The sequence below is a fragment of the Hylobates moloch genome, unplaced genomic scaffold (genome assembly GCF_009828535.3).
Source record: "Hylobates moloch isolate HMO894 unplaced genomic scaffold, HMol_V3 SCAFFOLD_15, whole genome shotgun sequence".
Lineage (NCBI taxonomy): Eukaryota > Metazoa > Chordata > Mammalia > Primates > Hylobatidae > Hylobates > Hylobates moloch.
In genome coordinates, this window is record NW_026652290.1 from 30605112 (window position 1) to 30623647 (window position 18536).

The 18536-nt window shown below is 41.7% G+C and overlaps 1 protein-coding gene and 1 pseudogene across 2 annotated transcripts in view; both read left to right on the top strand.

Annotated features, from left to right (window-relative positions):
• ACOXL (acyl-CoA oxidase like) overlaps nucleotides 1-18536 on the top strand; it is a 362177-nt gene that overhangs the window by 203850 nt on the left and 139791 nt on the right. The gene's annotated exons all lie outside the window — the stretch shown is intronic.
• On the top strand, nucleotides 108-1056 carry LOC116483697 (large ribosomal subunit protein uL18-like; annotated as a pseudogene).

Below are 18536 nucleotides of genomic sequence, written 5' to 3' on the forward strand. Positions count from 1 at the left end.
TGGTTAACACAACTACTAGACAGCAAATCAGAAAGGATATGAAAGAACTGAAAAACAGGCACTGCTGGGCCTGCAGGTCTCTGTTGAGCCACGGATTTGGGTCTCTGTTTTGCAGGATGGGGTTTGTTAAAGTTGTTAAGAATAAGAGATTTTATTTATTAAGAGATACCAAGTGAAATTTAGAAGACGATGAGAGGGTAAAACTGGTTACTATGCTCAGAAATGCTTGGTGATACAGGATAAAAATAAATACAACACACCCAAATATAGGATAGTAGTTCATCTAACAAACAGAGATATCATTAGTCAGATTGCTATGCCCATATAGAGGGGGATATGATAGTCTGCACAGCATATGCACACGAACTGCCAAAATATGGTGTGAAGGTTGGCCTGACAAATTATGCTGCAGTGTATTGTACTGGCCTGCTGCTGGCCCGCAGGCTGCTCAATAGGTTTGGCATGGACAACATCTATGAAGGCCAAGTGTAGGTGACTGGCAATGAATACAATGTGGAAAGCATTGATGGTCAGCCAGGTGCCTTTACCTGCTATTTGGATGCAGGCCTTGCCAGAACTACCACTGGCAATAAATTTTTTGGCTCCCTGAAAGGAGCTGTGGCTGGAGGCTCATCTGTCTCTCATAGTACCAAATGATTCCCTGATTATGATTCTGAAAGCAGGGAATTTAATGCAGAAGTACACTGGAAGTACATCATGGGCCAGAATGTTGCAGATTACCTGTGCTACTTAATGGAAGAAGATGAAGATGCTTACTAGAAACAGTTCTCTCAATACATAAAGAACAGTGTAACTCCAGACATGATGGAGGAGATGTATAAGAAAGCTCATGCTGCTATACACAGGAATCAAGTCTATGAAAAGAAGCCCAAGAAAGAAGTTAAAAAGAAGAGGTGGAACTGTCCCAAAATGTCCATTGCCCAGAAGAAAGATCACATAGCTCAAAAGAAGGCAAGCTTCCTCAGAGCTCAGGAGCAGGCTACTGAGAGCTACACCAAACAATTTTCTATGACAATTTTTCAGATAAGACAATAAACTTATGGACAGCAAAAAAAAAGAACTGAAAAACATAATCAAGCAACAGGATTTAATTAGCATGTATGGAACATGGAACACTGTATTCAACAGGAACAGCATACATGTTTTTCAAGCAGTTGTGGAATTTTCTTCAAGATGGACTATCCTGGGCCATTAAAATAAAACTCAGCAAATTTAAAGGAATTAAAAAGGTACAGAATATGTTTTCTCATCATAATAGAATGAAATGAGAAATCAAGAACAGAAAGAAAAGAATAATATCTCTAAATACTTGGAAATTAAGCAACATACTTCAAATAATCCATAGGTTAAATAGGAAATTTTAATGGACCTTTAAAAATACATAGAAATAAGTGAGCATGAACACACAACACATCAAAATGTATGGGATGCAGATAAAATAGTGCTGAGAGGAAAATTCATAGTACTAAATGCTTGTTTTAGAAAAGAGGAAAGGTCTCAACTCATTCACCTAAATCCCTACCTCAAGAAAATTGAAAGAGAAGAGCAAAATAAGTAGAAACCAAACATAAGAAAGGAAATAATAAAGTTAAGATTATACATTAATAAAATTGAAGCCAGGAGAACAATAGAGAAAATTCATGAAACAAAAGGCTGGCTCTGTAAAGAATCAACAAAGTTGATAACACTCTAGCAAGATTGACAAAGTTAAAAATTAAGAAGGCTCAAATCACCAATATCAGGAATGAAACAATATGTATCTAGAGATCATGCAGTCATTAAAAGATAATGAGGTTGCCAGTCGTGGTGGCTCACACCTCTAATCCCAGCACTTTGGGAGGCCGAGGTGGGCAGATTACCTGAGGTCGGAGTTCGAGACCAGCCTGGGCAACATGGTAAAACCCCATCTCCACTAAAAATACAAAAATTAGCCAGGTGTGGTGGTGCACATCTGTAATCCCAGCTTCTCGGGAAGCTGAGGCAGGAGAATCACTTGAACTTGGGATGCAGAGGCTGCAGTGAGCTGAGATTGTGCCACTGCATTCCAGCCTGGGTGACAGAGTGAGACTTTGTCTCAAAAAAAAAAAAAAAAAAAAAAGGAATACTAGAAAATAGCTTTACATTGATAAATTTGGCAACTTAGAGGAAATGGACCAGTTCCTCAAAAACTGGAAACTATCCAACTCAACAAAGTTGAAACAGACAAACTGAATAGTTCTATACTCTTAAAGAAACTGAATCCTTAATAATAATATAAAAGCTCCTGAAAAATAAATCTCCCGGCCTTGAAGCCTTGGAGAATTCTATTTACCATTTAAAGAAGAATGTTACTCTCACCTCTTCTATTTTCAGAAAATTCTATTTCCAGAAAATAGAAGAGGAGAGGGTACTCCTTGATCATTTTAGAAGGCTAGTATTACTCTGATACTAAAAGTAGACAAAGATAGAAGAAAAAAAGAATAAATCTACATACTAGTATCACTCATGAATGTAGATACAGAAATCTTCAACAAAATATTAACAAATTGAATCTGGTAATGTACAAAATGAATTACACATGGCAACCTAGTAGAATTTATCTCTGATATGCAAGTATGCTTCAACATTTAAAAGTCAATCAAATGCAGTCCACCACGTCAACAGACTAAAGGAGAAAAAGTCACATGATCATGTCAGTTTACACAGAAAAAACATTTGACAAAGTCCAACAACCATTCATGACAAAAACTCAGCAAACTAGGAAAGAAGGGAATTTCCTCAAATTGAAAAAGAGAGTCTACAAAAATTACATCTAACATCATGCTTAATAGTGGAACATTGAATGCTTTTCCCCCAAGATTAGGAAAAAGGCAAGAATGTCCACTGTTATTCAACTAGCACTAAAAGTTTTAGCAGTACAATAAGGCAATAAAAATAAATTAAAACATAGAGATTAGAAGGGAAGAAATAAAAACTGTAGCTTTCTGACAAAGTTGCAAAAGCAATCCAGTGGAGGAAAGATGGCCTTTTAAGCAAATAGCGCTGGAGTAATTGGACATCCACAGACAATAAACTGAACCTCAACCTAAGTCTCACACATTATAAAGAACTTTAACTCAAAATGAATTACTTAAATATAAAACGTAAAATTATAAAGCTTTTAGAAAACAGGAGAAAATCCTTGAGACCTAGGGATAGGGAAGAAGTTCTTAGGGTTGACATCAAAAGCACATTTCATAAAAGGAAAAATTGGTAAGCTGCATTCATGAAAAGTAATTTTTTTTGTTCTGTGAAAGACCCTGTGAAGAGGATGAAAAGATAAGCTACAGACAGGGAGAATATATTTTCAAATGACATCTCCAACAAAGGACTTGAGTCTAGAATATATAAAGAACTCTCGAAACTCAACAGTGAAAAACAAACAATCCAATTAGAAAGTGGTCAAAAAACATCAACAGACATTTCACTGAAGAGGATATACCCATGGCAAATAAGCACATGAAAATAGGTACATCATTGTAGCCATTATGGAAGTGCAAATCAAAACTCCTATGAGATATTACTACATTACTATTAGAATGGCTAAAATGAATATTAATAACATGAAAATTGAATAAGCTTTGTGGCTTGTACCGACACTATTTTCCTGGTTGGGATGCCAGTAAATGTTGGGTAAAGTGTTACCACTGGGAGAAAATGGATAAAGGGTGCATAGGATCTCTCTGAATTATTTCTTATGCTTCATTGCTACAGTTACATTCATGCAAATGCTACAATTACATTTAAAGAATTTTTTTAAAAAGATATAAAACAAAAACCTATGCATGAGTAAGTTTAGAAAGAGAGCAAAATATTGATATCTCCATGTTGTAAACGGTCTTGATGATTAAAAAAGAACATTCTTTCCATTGTTATGTATCTTAAAAAGTGTATTAGAATGAGGACAGCGGCATGTAGTGGCAGCTCCCCATTCCCTCTTAGCTTTTAGCGATATCTGTAGGAGAGTAGATTATTTGGGGGAGAATTGAGACTTATAATTTAACTTGGGCTAGATTAAAAGTTGTCTGTTTTTTGTCTCCCTCCTGCTTAAATGTTATATCAAAAAATCTTCTTAAGAATATTCAGTAATTCAGACATTACATTAATTCACATTCTCCATCTCAGCTTGTGATCCAAGTGAGGTTTTTTGACAGCTTTCTCTTTGGGAGTATATGTTAAACATAAGCATGGGATTCAACAGCACTTGACCCTGCAGTTGTGATTTAGGGCTTTAATTGCAAGCTCTAGCTTGTAAGCATTATGGAAAGGCTGTTTAGTGTGTTATGGGAATGGTCACAATTTCTAAATGTGAACTCAAGTGGAAGCATGGGGAAAAACAGGGACTCCTTGTTTATCACATATGTGGGAGCATGGAAAATGAAATGAGGAACTCTCAACGATTAACGGCAGGAACATGCAGGGATGCTGGGCTGCAGAGAGGCTGAGCACCTGGTTGGGAGAATGAACATCAGCACAGAAAGCAGGGCACCCTATGCACTAAGAACACACATAAATGCTCCAACGCCTAGGCTGGGGAAGGAACCAGGGCATGGTCCAGTTTTACAGTCTGCTAAGAAAGAGATCACCAGAGACCTTAAGTCCAGACTGTAAGCCTTGTTTTGACCAATTTGCCAGACAGATATCTTCCAGACACATACTGGAAAAATGGTACCTCAAGTGATGATCCAGCTGGAAACACTTCTTTTATAAGTGGCGTGTGTCAAGGGTCCCCAAGGTCACCCCCAGGATTGATGATTCACTAGGAGAACTCACTGGACTTGACATATACTCATGACTGTGATTTATTACAGCAAAATCATATGTAAAAAATACATATATACGCACACATGCATCTCTTTCTCTCTCTCTCACACACACATGCGCGCGCACACACACACACACACACACACAAAATGCAAGGTCAGCAAAGGAAAAAGGCACATGGGCTGAAGCCCAGAGGAAACCAGAAGCAAGTTTCCAAGAGTCCTCTCTCAATAGAGTCATGCAGGACATGCTTAATTCCTCCAGCAACAAATTGTGACAATACATGTGAAATGTTTACCAGGGAAGCTCAGCAGAGACTCCATGTCCATGGTTTTTATTGAGGGCTGGTCATGTAGACACCCTCTGCCTAGCACATATCAATGCAGACTTTCAGAAGAAAGCAGGTGTTCAGCATAAACCACATTATGTGCTCAAATGGTTTAGGCACAGTGAGCCACCCTTATCAGTCAAGGAATGGTGGGAATCTTCCCAAACCCAAGTTCCCAGGTGCAATCTCAGGATAGCAGTCTCAGGCCTTTCATGTTAACTTTATTTTGCACATGGTTCCGTAAGATAAAGCATATGTGCATCCTGATTGGCATTAGTGCTCTTCCCTCTTCAAGGTCAAATAACTAGAATAAATAAAAAGCAGGAATAAGTAAATGACAATGTCAATGACATTGACATTGGGAGAGAAGCCATCAGATGACCGAGTATTTTTATTACTTTCTGGAGAATGCGAAGCATGGAATGAAATTGACAGGCTAACCTGCTACAGCCTGAATGTTTATGTCTCTCCATGATTAATGTGTCAAAACCTACCAAGGTGATGGTTTTAGGAGGTGGGGCCTTTGAGAGGTGATTAGGTCACAATCACTCTGCCCTCATGGGTGGGTTTAGTGCCTTATCAAAGAGCACTTCCTTGCCTCTTACACCATATGCAGACCCAGCAAGAGAGTGCCATCTGTGAACAAGGAAGTGAGCCCTCAGCAGACACTGAATCTACCACTACCTTGATCTTGGACTTCCCAGACTCCAGAACTGTGAGAAATCAATTTCTGTTGTTTATAAGCCACCCAGTTTATGGTATTTTGTTATAGCAGCCTGAGCTAAGACACAAGCTGAGTGGACACAGCTGAAGGTGGGGTTGTTTCTTCTGGATGACCCTGGAGAGACACTGGGTCACAAGGATTGAGAGCAGGAGAGGGATTCAGGCAGAGTCATGCATTTCCATAAAGGCCTGTTTAATAGCAGGACACCCAGTTCCCCACATCAGAGCGACTACAGTAATAGCATCTGCCATAGCTCCAGAAACCTTCTCTGGGAAGAAAACTTAACAGCCTGGCCAGGCAGTGCTTGGTCCCTTGGGGTGAGAGACCGAGACCCCTGAATACATAGCTTAGTGCTGGGGAGGGTCAGCCTGCTTGTTTGCCATCAGTCAGCACCCCCTCACAGGAAGCCTGCCAGGTGACCTGGAGTTTTCTGCTGCTGGGCATCCAGGGTTGATGCCTCCACAGTGATGGGAGGTTGTGCTGGCTGCCTGTACTGGTCCACTCAGCCTTCTACTTCTGTGTTGGAATCTCCACATTTTGGGGAGGCCACCCTTCTCTGGGTTGGATTCTGCTTTGATTCTCCTTATTGAAGTAGAGATGGAAATTTCAGGAGACACAGGGGAGAAACTGGCCAGTGAGTTTCACAATATTCTGATATTACCTACAGTGCTTTCAGCTCTCTACCAGAAGGTAAAACTTTTGAGATCCTGAAGGTGGTAGGTTGCTGTCCCATGATTGAGGGGATGTGCTGTGGCATTTCTGCAGGCTTTACATGTTTGCCTTTAAGCAAGATGGAAAGTTTTCTGACACTTTTATTATTTGCCAGGGCAGAGGTTGTAGCCCCTTGGTGAAATTTAATTATACCCTCCACCAAATCCAATTACTACCCACACCCATGAAATCCCATTATAACTTTCTTTTGCTTCATTAGAGATACACCAAGAGAGGTCCCTTCCTAATCCATTATGGCAGATTCCCTAAAGAATGTTAGTTAGAGATTTTGCATATATTGTTCATTACTTCGCAGTGCAAATATGCAAAAATGCAAATGACCTGCCATTAACTTGCTTAAAGACCAGGAAGGGGTGTCCTCTTCCTGACTGATCTGGGTGGCTTCTGTTGCAGAGACCTCTGTCTTGGAACTGCCCATGGCAAGATGTGTGCCTGCTGACAGGAAGCCTGGCAGTAATACCATCAAGCCTTATGTTCAGAAAAGCACAAAATGTTTCTTCAATCAGAAGGGAGCATTGAGTTGTTTTGGGGCTGGACTGTGGCAGGTGGCCAAGAGAACAAAACCCCTTTTGTACTTTTTCCGTGCTTAAAACACTAGACTCAGCCGAGATGTGGTTTGGGGTAGGACAGACCTTTCCTGCAGGGGTTGGGGAACCTAGCTGTTCTTCCCCTGCAGGAATGCCTGAGCCATGCTGTGGGGCAGGCCGGCTGATGTGTGCTGCGTACCAGCGGTGGGGCATCAGCCCAGTGTAGTTTCTATCAAATTTGAACTGAGGAAGAAAATAAAAGAGACCAAGCACATATCTGTTTTACTATAAGAAAGCTGATTCCTTAGGGATTTCAGACTCCCGAGGATATTTTCTTAAGGATAATCAGAGAATGAACAATCAAGCATCATCAAATATTTTTGTTTCGTTTTTATTTTCAACTTTTACAATAAAAAATTTCAAACAAATTTCAAGACAGAAGTTGAAAGACTAGTACAGTAAATGTCTGGGCACACCGTCCACCTGGTTTCATTACATGTTAACACTTTGCCATATTAAAATTTCTCTTTTTTACCCTCTGTGCATATGTTTGTGTGAGTGTGTGTGTGTGTGTGTGTGTGTGCATGAAATCATTTGAGAGTAAGTTGCAGGCATCAAAACACTTCATCCCTAAGAGCTTAAATGTTCATTTTCTAAAAATAAGGATCTTTTCTTATAAAATCATAATAACCATCATCACACCTAAAAAATGAGCAATGATTTAATAGTATTATCTAAAAAAAAATTAAAGAAAAATCAACAGCGTGAAAAAGAAGGAGAAAGATGAACAAACATAACAACAGGCACTAGAGGAAGCAAAATAGAGAAACAAAAACTAATTAGTAACCCTAGGGATGTGTGGCCACATTGCATCCATAAAGCAAGAACAGCCTGCTATGAAATACAAGCATTCAGAGACCCATAAAGTGCTTGTAAAATTAAAAATACACATTGCAAAAAAAAAATCAAATGTAAGGGCTAAAGAAGAAATTTGAGAAAACTTCCAAGAATGAAGATCAGAAAGACAAAAAAGGGAGAGTAGGATTAAAGGGAAATTTCCATTCCATTTTTGATGAATAATCAGTCTAAAATCTGTAACATTTCCAAGAAAGCGATTGGAGAATACAGAGAGGCAGGTAAATCAGAGAAATAGACGAAAATTCTTGAGATACGAAGAAAGCCAAAAAAGTCTGGAGATTGGTGGGACCCATTGGAAGAGATTAGAGCCTGAAAACAACCTGGAGAATTTCAGAACATCAAGCAAGGACAAAGAAAGGCCTCAAAACCCTCAAGCTGAAAAAACATGGGATTATTTACCAAGGCCTAAGAGTCAGATTGACCACAGACCTCTCAAGCAGCACTGAAGGATGTAACAGCTTCTCAACTGTAATGTACCCGTACATCCTTGGATATCTTGTTCAACTGCAGATTCTGGGGTGGGGGGATTCTGTATTTCCAGCAATCTCTTAGGTGATATTATGGCTCCTGGCCTATGGATCACACTGAATGGCAAGGGCCTACAGGTCACAGATCTAGAATAAAATGGAATAATACCTTCAAAGTTCTGAAGAAGATTGCTTTGAATGTGAAATTTCACAGCTAGCCAAATTATTTATCAAGTATGAGGCAAGATAAAGACAGATACTCAAATGCACTGTAAGTTCACTTGATATGCATTTTCTGAAAAATGTTACTTGTGGATGAACTGCAAGAAAGCATTCAAGAAATGAAGAATTTAAAAGACATGGATGCCTTCGGGAGCTAACCCAAGTGGAGTATGTGCAAGGAAATACCTGGATGGTAGTGATGTGACAAGCCCAGAAAACAATTAGTCCAAATTTGAACAGGAAGTCAGAGGGGTCAAAATAATGACTTTAGGAAGGAAACAATTTCTGTTCAACAAAAAGAAGCAGGAAGATTCTAGTGATATGATGGAAAAGGCATGTTTCTTCTTGAAAGAAGAGAAAGAAGAGTCCATTAAGACTCCAGGAAAAACAAAACCACTCAAGAAAAGCATGCTCCAACTACGAGCAAACTAAAGCATGACATGAGAATGTATTTGACCTTCACACTGGGAAGCTTCCCCTTCTAGGAGAACAAAAACTACTTAAAAATGGTTATTTCTGGAGTGAGTTATTAAAGGTAAAAGATTGGGTAGGAGATTTTTGCTTTTTATTTAAGACTATTTAATAGGGCTTTTAATTTTTAGAGATCAAGTATATTTAAAACCATTAAAAAATATTCTCTCCCGGCTGGGCGTGGTGGCTCACTCTTGTAATCCCAGCACTTTGGGAGGCTGAGGCAGGTGGATCACGAGGTCAGGAGATCAAGACCATCCTGGCTAACACGGTGAAACCCTATCTCTACTAAAAATATAAAAAATTAGCCAGGCGTGGTGGCAGGTGCCTGTAGTCCCAGCTACTGGAGAGGCTGAGGCAGGAGAATGGTGTGAACCCGGGAGACGGAGCTTGCCGTGAGCCAAGATCACCACTGCACACCAGCCTGGGTGACAGAGTGAGACTCCATCTTAAAAAAAAAAAAAAAATTCTCTCCCTTTGATATAAAATGTCAGGGAGGGAAGAAAAGGAATGAAGAGTGACAAAGAAAGGAAGGGCTTTTCAAGAGAACAAACCAACTCATGATACACACAAACTCACCCCATCCTCCAACATAACAACCCTCTTTACTCCCAGGAATGAACAGACAAGTTCTGTTTTTCTCTTTCCAAATCCATTGACCCATATGCAAAGCTGGCACTAATTTTTTTGAAACCAGATGTTGCAGCATCTAAATATTTACATTTTTCCTCATCAGGACTCCATGTGTGAGATTCTGGAGAAAGGGAGCCTTCTGGATCTGGGGCCTTTGTTTGTCTTTTCTTCTCTGCTCCCCAGAATTTGATTTTAATGTAGTTTTTCAAATTGGGGACTATGAGTTCTTGACAGAATGTATTAATTTTGTGTCTTAATTTTGATGATCTTCTAAACAGATATAGTCTAAGCAGTATACACAGATCATCAGGATAACAACCATATAACCAGAGATTGCCGTGGGGATTCTGGCCTTTGTCTTGCACTGCTAAGCCTGTCAGCACCAGAGAACACCTTCTTGATGACCAGGAACCAATGAGGAAAGAATAGATGTAGGTTTTCTATGATTTAAAAATCTGGGTTTAGTGGAGGCCGAAGATTGGTATGATGTGCTTGCTGCTTGAAGAGGTATCTTAGTCCATGTCTTCTTCTGTAACAGAATACCACTAAGTAATTGATAAAGAACAGACATTTATTTCTCACAGTTCTGGAGGCTGGGGAGTCCAAGATCAAGATGCTGGCCTCTGGTGAGAGCTACTCTCTACTTCCAATATGGCGCCTTGAATATTGTGTCCTCACATGGCAGAAGGCAGAAGGGGAGAAAGGGGTGAACTCACTCCATCAAGCCCTTTTCTAAAGGCACCTAATCCCATCCACAAGGGAGGAGCCCTTGTGGCCTAATCACCCCTGAACGTCTCTGCCTTTTAATACTATTACATTGGTAATACCTAAATTTTGGAGGAGACACATTCAAACCATAGCAGAGGGTTTTATAGACCACAGAGAAGTGTGGCAGAGGGATCTCTTTGCCCAGCCCTCAGAGGTGTGGGCATAACTCCCCCAAAGGAACTGGCACAGGCTGGAAAAAAACAAGTTCATGCTGCAAAACAGTCTGTCACATGTTATTAGGACTGTTGACTTGAATCTTATTGGTTTTGTAGTTTTGCTTGTATTTAATTTCATAGTTTAGAGTTGAACAAGAGCTATAAACATAAGGTGTTTATATATAGTTTTATGTTTGAACATGTTTGAGTAACGTTATAATTTGAAACAACTTAAATCAACATTGGGGGTTAAGGAGAATTGTTTTCTTTCAGAAAGGGTTTGCACGGTACTCAAGTTGTAACAAACTAAGTCGAATTTCTTTTTTAACATTCTGCCCATTGCCATTTCATTCTTTATTTTGTCACAGATTTAAGACAAGTTACTTTCTCTTTTCAACTGAAAAAAATTCTACAAGTAACATGTATTCCAGCGACACTGGACGGTTTGTTGTTGTCATCAGGGCTTGGGTGTCAGGAGGGGGCTGACACGCACATACACATGAGGAAGCTTGCTGGAAATGAGGGCGATATGGGGGTGAGTGGGGGGTAGAAGGAGGCTAGGGGAGGTGAGAATGGGATGGAAAAACACTTGGGAACAACAGCCGGCCCTGCACTAGGGAAAGTGGACACATCTTCCCGGAGTTCGGTTCAGACCCAGTCACTACTGGGGTTAGCATTCAGGACACATTTGTCTGCATGTAATAAATACCCATCTAAAGTGGCTGAAACCATAAGAACACCAGCCATGCTCCTTGGTGACCCCACAGCTGGGGCCTGTCTGCCCTTGAGTCCATTGCTTCTGTCCAGCATCCAGTTCCACTGACACTGGAGTGATTTCTGGATCGTCTCATCAGTGTCTTAAAATAGCTGCCACAATTCTGGGGAAGACAGCACGAGGGAAAACCTTCCCCAGAAACCTTCAGCTGAATTCTTCGTAGATCCCATTGGCCAGGACGGTGCCCGTGGCCCAACTGTGTGAGAAATGGCATTTTCTACCTCTTTAGTGAGAAGTTTGGGCCAGAATGAAGTTTGTGTGTGGCGTGAGGGCCGTGGCTGCCTGCAGGAATGGTGTGCTCCTGAGCTGGACTCCACTGGGCCAGTTACACATGGTGACGGGAAGAGCACAGGGGGTGCGGGGCAGGGGTACACTCCCAGGCTCTTTATACCATGTGCATGGGACCCTTGGACTAGGCCCACAAGAGGGATCACCAAATCAATCACCTTCAAGGCCAGGCAGGTACCTTAATAACTGTAGCAGACCCCGAGACTCAGAGTGCCTTGGGGACTGGTGCAAATGGAGGGCCTTTGCCCCTTTCCAAGGGGGCTATAACCTCTCCTCAGCTCCCACTGACCATCGTGTTGGGGGAACGTTGGTTCAGGCTTTGCAGAAATTCTAAGTTTTCAACGGAAGGTAAGCACATAATATGTTTTTAATGTGAAATGGCCATGGGGGTTGTGAGGGGTGTGTCTAACAAAACCCGTCTATGGCGTGGGGTGAACCACAGAGCCTTGCACACGATAGGCTGCAAAGGAGGGAGCTCTGGAGGAAGAATGCACGCTTAGGCCAGGGCGGTCTCATGGCCAGATAGCCCAGGCTCTGTTTCACCCACATTGAGGGAACCGTGAAATCCTGGGCTTAGCCTCTCTGAGAGTTACAGCCCTCACCTGTAAAACTGGGACCATCACCTGTACCTTGTAGGATTCTTACAGTTACTCTTGGAGAGCACTCAGCACACAGTAGGGGCTCAATTAAGGCTGTGTTGTGGCTATTTTAATAAGCTGTGGGTTCTGCATGTGGAGATGGTTTGGTTGCCAGACACCAGGGCTCACGCCCCTACTGTGGCATGAAGTAGCCTGGGCAGGTTCCAGGTAGGAGAGCCAAAATGTGTGCAGGGGACTGATGTAATGTGGCGCAGGTGTGTGGGATGGGAAGCGAAGGGAAGAAGACACCCCAAGAAGGGAGAAAGGGACCGGAAGAGCTCCCTGTTCCTGTGTACTGTGGCACAGCAAACCACCCCAAACTTCCTAACTTAGGGACACACAACCACAACCACCTTGTTGGGCCTGTGGGCTCTGCTTCGGGTCAGAAATTCTAACAGGAAGTCGCAGAGGTGGCTCAACTGGCGGCCTCCTGAGTCTCCACACTGGGCTCCAGGTGCTGACACTGTCACTCAGTTCCCCAAAGCGCCTGGATAAAGGCAGCTCTTCAGACAGCAGCCAAGGCCCTGGTGTCTAGCCCTGCCCCTGCCCCTGCCCCTTCCTTCCATACACCCTGGCCGCCCAGGCTTCTCCGTGCTGCTGTGTCTCTAAAGGCGCTCTGCCCGCAGCCCTGAAAGCCTTTGTTGCTGCTACCGTTCCTTCTCAGATTCAGAATTTATGTCAAGTGTGACTGCGCAGCCCCTCTCTGTGCCCACTGAGCTTTGAGTTCACCTGTCATCTCATCACATTATCCTGACATGCTGTCTGCTCTTGCCCCTCCCCCAGCACACCAGGGGTTCCTGCATTCTCTTTGTATCCCCAGTGACTACACAGAGCCTGGCATACAGTAGGTGGAGCTTAGGTGTGGAATTATTGAAAGCATGGACTCTGGGCTGGGTGTGGTGGCTCATGCCTGTAATCCCAGCACTTTGGGAGGCTGAGGTGGGTGGATCACTTGAGGTTAGGAGTTCGAGACCAGCCTGGCCAACATGGTGAAACCCCATCTCTACTAAAATACAAAAATTAGGTGTGGTGGTGGGTGCCTGTAATCCCAGCTACTCGGGAAGCTGAGGCAGGAGAATCGCTTGAACCCGGGAAGTGGAGGTTGCAGTGAGCTGAGCTCGCACCATTGCACTCCAGCCTGGGCGACAGAGTGAAACTTCATCTGAAAGCATGGACTCTGGGTTGAAATCCCAGCCCCACCACTTCCTGGCTCTGTGACCCTGGCAACTGGCTGAACCTCTCTAGGCCTTGGTTGTCTTATTGGACAATGGGGTGAGTGACTCCATGAACTACCCAAAGTTGTCATGAAGATTAAATTAGGTATTCCATCTAAAGGGTTTGGAACAGAGCTTAAGTTTGGAACAGAGCTTAGCCTTAGTAGATAGATGCTCAAAGAAAATGAGTAGTTGCTGCTATTAGGTGTTGTATATGTGAATGAACAAATGAATGAAGCTCATTCATTCTTTAAGGCTCAGGTCAAAAGCTCTCCTGTTCCATAAAGCTTTCCCCAGTCCTCATAGTAAAGGGATCCACTTTTAACTTGCTGTGCTTCTGTACCTGTCGTGTTCTTTACAGATCCCTCTGAGTATAGTTGTGTGTGTATAGGTTGATCTCTCCGTCTGCACTGGAAGACCCCGAGGGACGGCTGTATCTTATTTATCTTTTGAATGTTCCCTATACTCAATATAAAGAGTAGGTGCCATGTACATAGCAAGTGCTCCATAAATGTGGCTGGAAGGAAGGAGGGAAACCAGAAAGGGGAAACCACTTTATATCTAACTAGAAAGAGACACTAAGAAGATAAGTTAAACTTGGTCCAGATTTAACTGAAAACGACAACAAAACTAACCACTCTTAAGTTTGATTGAATTGTGCATGATTTTTTGCTGGGCCTAAATCACTGCTTCAGATCCATCCATCCTTCCTGGTTTGAAGTTCAAGTTCAAATCCATGTTTTTTTTTTGTTTTGTTTTGGTTTGGTGTTTTTATTTGTTTTTGTTTTTGAGATGGAGTCTTGCTGTGCACCCAGGCTAGAGTGCAGTGGTGCAATCTCAGCTCACCGCAACCTCCACCTCCCGGGTTCAAGTCAAATCTGTGTTTAAGGCCCAGCAATTACTCAGAGCTGCTTACATGTTGGTTTCTGTGCTAAAGTAGTCCTTCCCCTTCCCTTTCCCCTTCCCTCTCTTCTCTCCCTGCTGCTTCTCCTCTCATCTCTCCTCTCTCCTCCTCTCCTCTATTCCCCTCCCCTCCTCTTCCCTCCCTTCTTCTGTCATCCCTTCCATCTCTGCGTCTTATTTCTTCTAGCCAGGGAATTTTTAAAGATTCTCCCCAAAGAAATCTTGCCTTGATGGGATGTCCAGCATCTAAAAGAGGTAAAGAGTTAAAATGCATGATGGTGGAAAATCAAGACCATCCACTTGGTCTTTTCTTCATTCTCATACCCATAGGTGACCCCTGAAATGCCCTTCGGGAACCTAGGCTTGCCAGATGTAGGAAAAAGAAATATAGGATGCCCAGCTACTTTTGTATTTCAGGTAAACATGAAAATTATTTTAGTATAAGTATGACTCATGCAATATTTGGGTGTCCAAATATAAGTTGGGTGTCCTCTTTTATCTGGCAGTCCTGTTGGAACCCCTAGGGCCAGGCCCAGCTTCATGGGGTGAGATTTGTGCAGTGGTACAGGACCCTGCCCTCAGAAGGGACCGTGCTTATTTCAGTGCTCTGTTCTCATCATCATAAAATTCTTAATAATTTTTGAAGAAGGGGACCTGCATTTTCATTTTGCATCGAGCCCCAAATTATGTAGCCAGTCTACCTAGAGCTCCTTGGAACATGATATGGGGCCCAGTGCCATAAGTACTGCCACTTTGAGTCAATGTACCACTCTATGGTACAAACCCAAGGATGGCCCCACTGCCTGGATTCATAATGGATATCTGGTGGGGTCTCCTTGGAAATCACATTTTTCTATTATAATTGGCTCTAAGTGTTTCTGCTTTGGCAGCAAACTCTACTTGTTAGGCTCTTTAATCCAAGTTTCACTGTACCTAGCATAAATCAGTGAAATACTTAGTGTGAGGAAATGCTGGTTGCTTCATAGATGCCTTGAAAAGTGATTTGACCTTAAAAATAACTTTTATTGGTGTTACATAATCATGTTGCATGCTATATATGATATTTATTGCAAATGCATGTTCATGATGTCATCATTCTGCACAATTGCCAAACTCATAGTTTCCAAATGTTGACTGTAGATTTGCTTGATTCCTCCTGCAGATGGGACCTTTTTTAAAAGAAAAGACATGGATATTTTGACTGCTCACTCACCCTAGAGTTGTACTAAGAAAGGGGCTCCTGAGCAGGTGTATATGAAAATAAAGAGTGCAGAACCAGCAGAACATGCAGAACCAGAGACCTGTATGAAAAGCCACAAAAACACCACCCACAATCACCTATCACAAGTTGTCTTAAGGAAACCTTGAATAAGTAAAACACCAGACTTACAGGAGAGTGTAATCACTTGTGTTGCTGAAAATAATGTTTCACTTTACAAAACAATTTACTACTAGGTCCATTTTAAGTAATGAAATATCTAGAACTAAAACATGTAATGAATAAAATTTCTTTTGAATTTCTTAGTTTTGATAGTCACCATTATTATGTAAGAGATCACCTTTTTATTTTATTTTTGGAGACAGAGTCTCACTCTGTCATCCAGGCTGGAGTGCAGTGATGTGATCTCAGCTCACTGCAACCTCCGACTCCCGGGTTCAAGTGATTCTCCTGCTTCCCGAGTAACTGGGACTATAAGCACGCACCACCATGCCCAGCTAATTTTTTAATGTTTTTGGTAGAGATGGGGTTTCACTATGTTGGCTAGGCTGGTCTCGAACTCCTGACCTCAGGTGATCCACCCACCTTGGCCTCCCAAAGTGCCGGGATTACAGGCGTGCGCCACTGCGCCTGGCCAACAAATCACTTTTTAGGGGAATCTGGGTGTTGGCTGGAGAGAATCATTCTATGCGCTTTTAACTTTGCAACTTCTGTGAGTCTACAATTATTTTTAAATAGAGTTAAAAATTATATATATATACACACACACACACATATATACTACACAGTATATTATAATATATTCAGGAACACCTCTATGAGGTCAAACAAGCACATCTTCATTGCACACTCAGTCTAGGTGGTGACTGATCTCTCTTTGCCTCTGCCTGGTAATTTATAAAAGTGCTGGACCTAGAGACTGTAATGCCCAAATCCCATGGTAGCTGATAGCTTCAATCTCTTAATCTTTCACCAAGGGGGCATCAACAGCAGAAAATAAACTCATTTTTAAAATCACGTTTCCTTGTCTCATGACCTAGGAAAGGAGCAAAGATCCAAAGTGAGTAATCTGCGTTTGTGATGTTAGCCAGAACCAAATTTATCTCCCTTGTCTTTCTTAAGTTTAGCACCTGAACTTGATTATTGTATCATTCTAATTGTAATCCTAGTTAGAGTGAGTTAGTTCTACCCAATTTTAGTTGCTTAAATGGAAAAAGTGGAAATAGTGGCAGAAGATAAAGGAGATTATCAAGGAATTGGACATATTGGATGAGATAGGGAGAACAGGAAGGGAATGTACTTATTCATTCGCTCAAGGGCGAGTCCTTGCCTCTGGGCTCTGTGCAGTACGTTGTCCGATGGCACAGGGATGGACACACTCTGACGCCTGGCACTTGCTTTCCAGGCTGCCGGAAGACAGCAAGCCAGTAAACAAGTTGTGGTCTGTAGCACCAGGTAGCCATAAATGCTATGGAGAAAAATAGAGTAAGGGAAAGCTGTGGGGGTGGGAATCAGAGAAAGCAATTTGTTCATTCTTGGAATGACATTGCTTCTGCAGCAAGAGTGAGATAGAGTTACAGCCATCATAAATTTTATAGATTAGCAAAAACAAAGTTAAATCTTAATCCTGGTATTGCGTTAGTGAAATGGAACTGGATTGCTATATCATTTCAGTTTGAATTCTAGTTAAAGTCATTTTATTTTCCCCACTTTTCCAGATCCTGGCAGGGTTTGATTCTCACACTTATTTTATATAGCAACAGCCATAAAAATGTACATGTTCTTTGACCCATAATGCAGTGATTCTCAATCTCACTGGACCTAATGCCCCCTTTTTGACAATGAATATTCTGTAACACTCCCTTTACTATCCTGAATGAAATCACCGATCACATAACCTATCTAGAGACATAATTGCAAGAATACAAGACAAGAATACAAGACAATACTTAAGGAAACCAAAGGAAAGTTATTTATATAATAAATATATTTATTTAATAACAAAGTAAACATGAACACAGCAAGACATAAAATGCCTGCGTCTATACTCAGAATTACTGTGTCAGCCTCGAATGCGGATGCCCAGGCTTATGGAGCAGTCACACCTGGGAGCATTGCAGGTTGCCATGGTGATGGGAAAGGAGAGGAGGCGGTGTCACTTGTGTACTGGCCTAAAGCACCTCTAATTTCAAGGGAACAGGGGAGTTTAATTCTTCCATAGACCTGGGATTTGGAAAACCCGAAAGCTTTGGTATAACTAAGTTCAGGGCTCTTAACTGCCTGGATGTATTTTACCACATGGCATCTGACAGAACATGGAGTATGGCACAGACCTCTGTTGGTTGAGATGGTCCCATGCATTTCATACCTGGCTCTGCCCACCAATGCCAATAAAACTTCCCCAGGCAAAAATGCCTTGAAAGTTTTCAGCATCCCTCTTATTGGCAGAGTGGCCCTCTTTAAGAGCCTCTGTATCAATCAAGTTCATGGGGATTTATTCGCAGGTAATAATACAAAATATGACTATGCTATTTGTCTGCTTATATTGCTATCAAGGTTATTATGACAATGTAAAACTGGAAACAACCTAAGTATCCCACCAAATGGAAATGTTTAGTTAGCTATGATTTATCAAAACAAAAGTATACGGTTAGTAAATAAACAAATAGAATTCTACATAACAGTGCAAACCAAAAATGTTATTTATGAGATACTGTTGAGTGAAAGCAAACATAACATTTTATATAATCT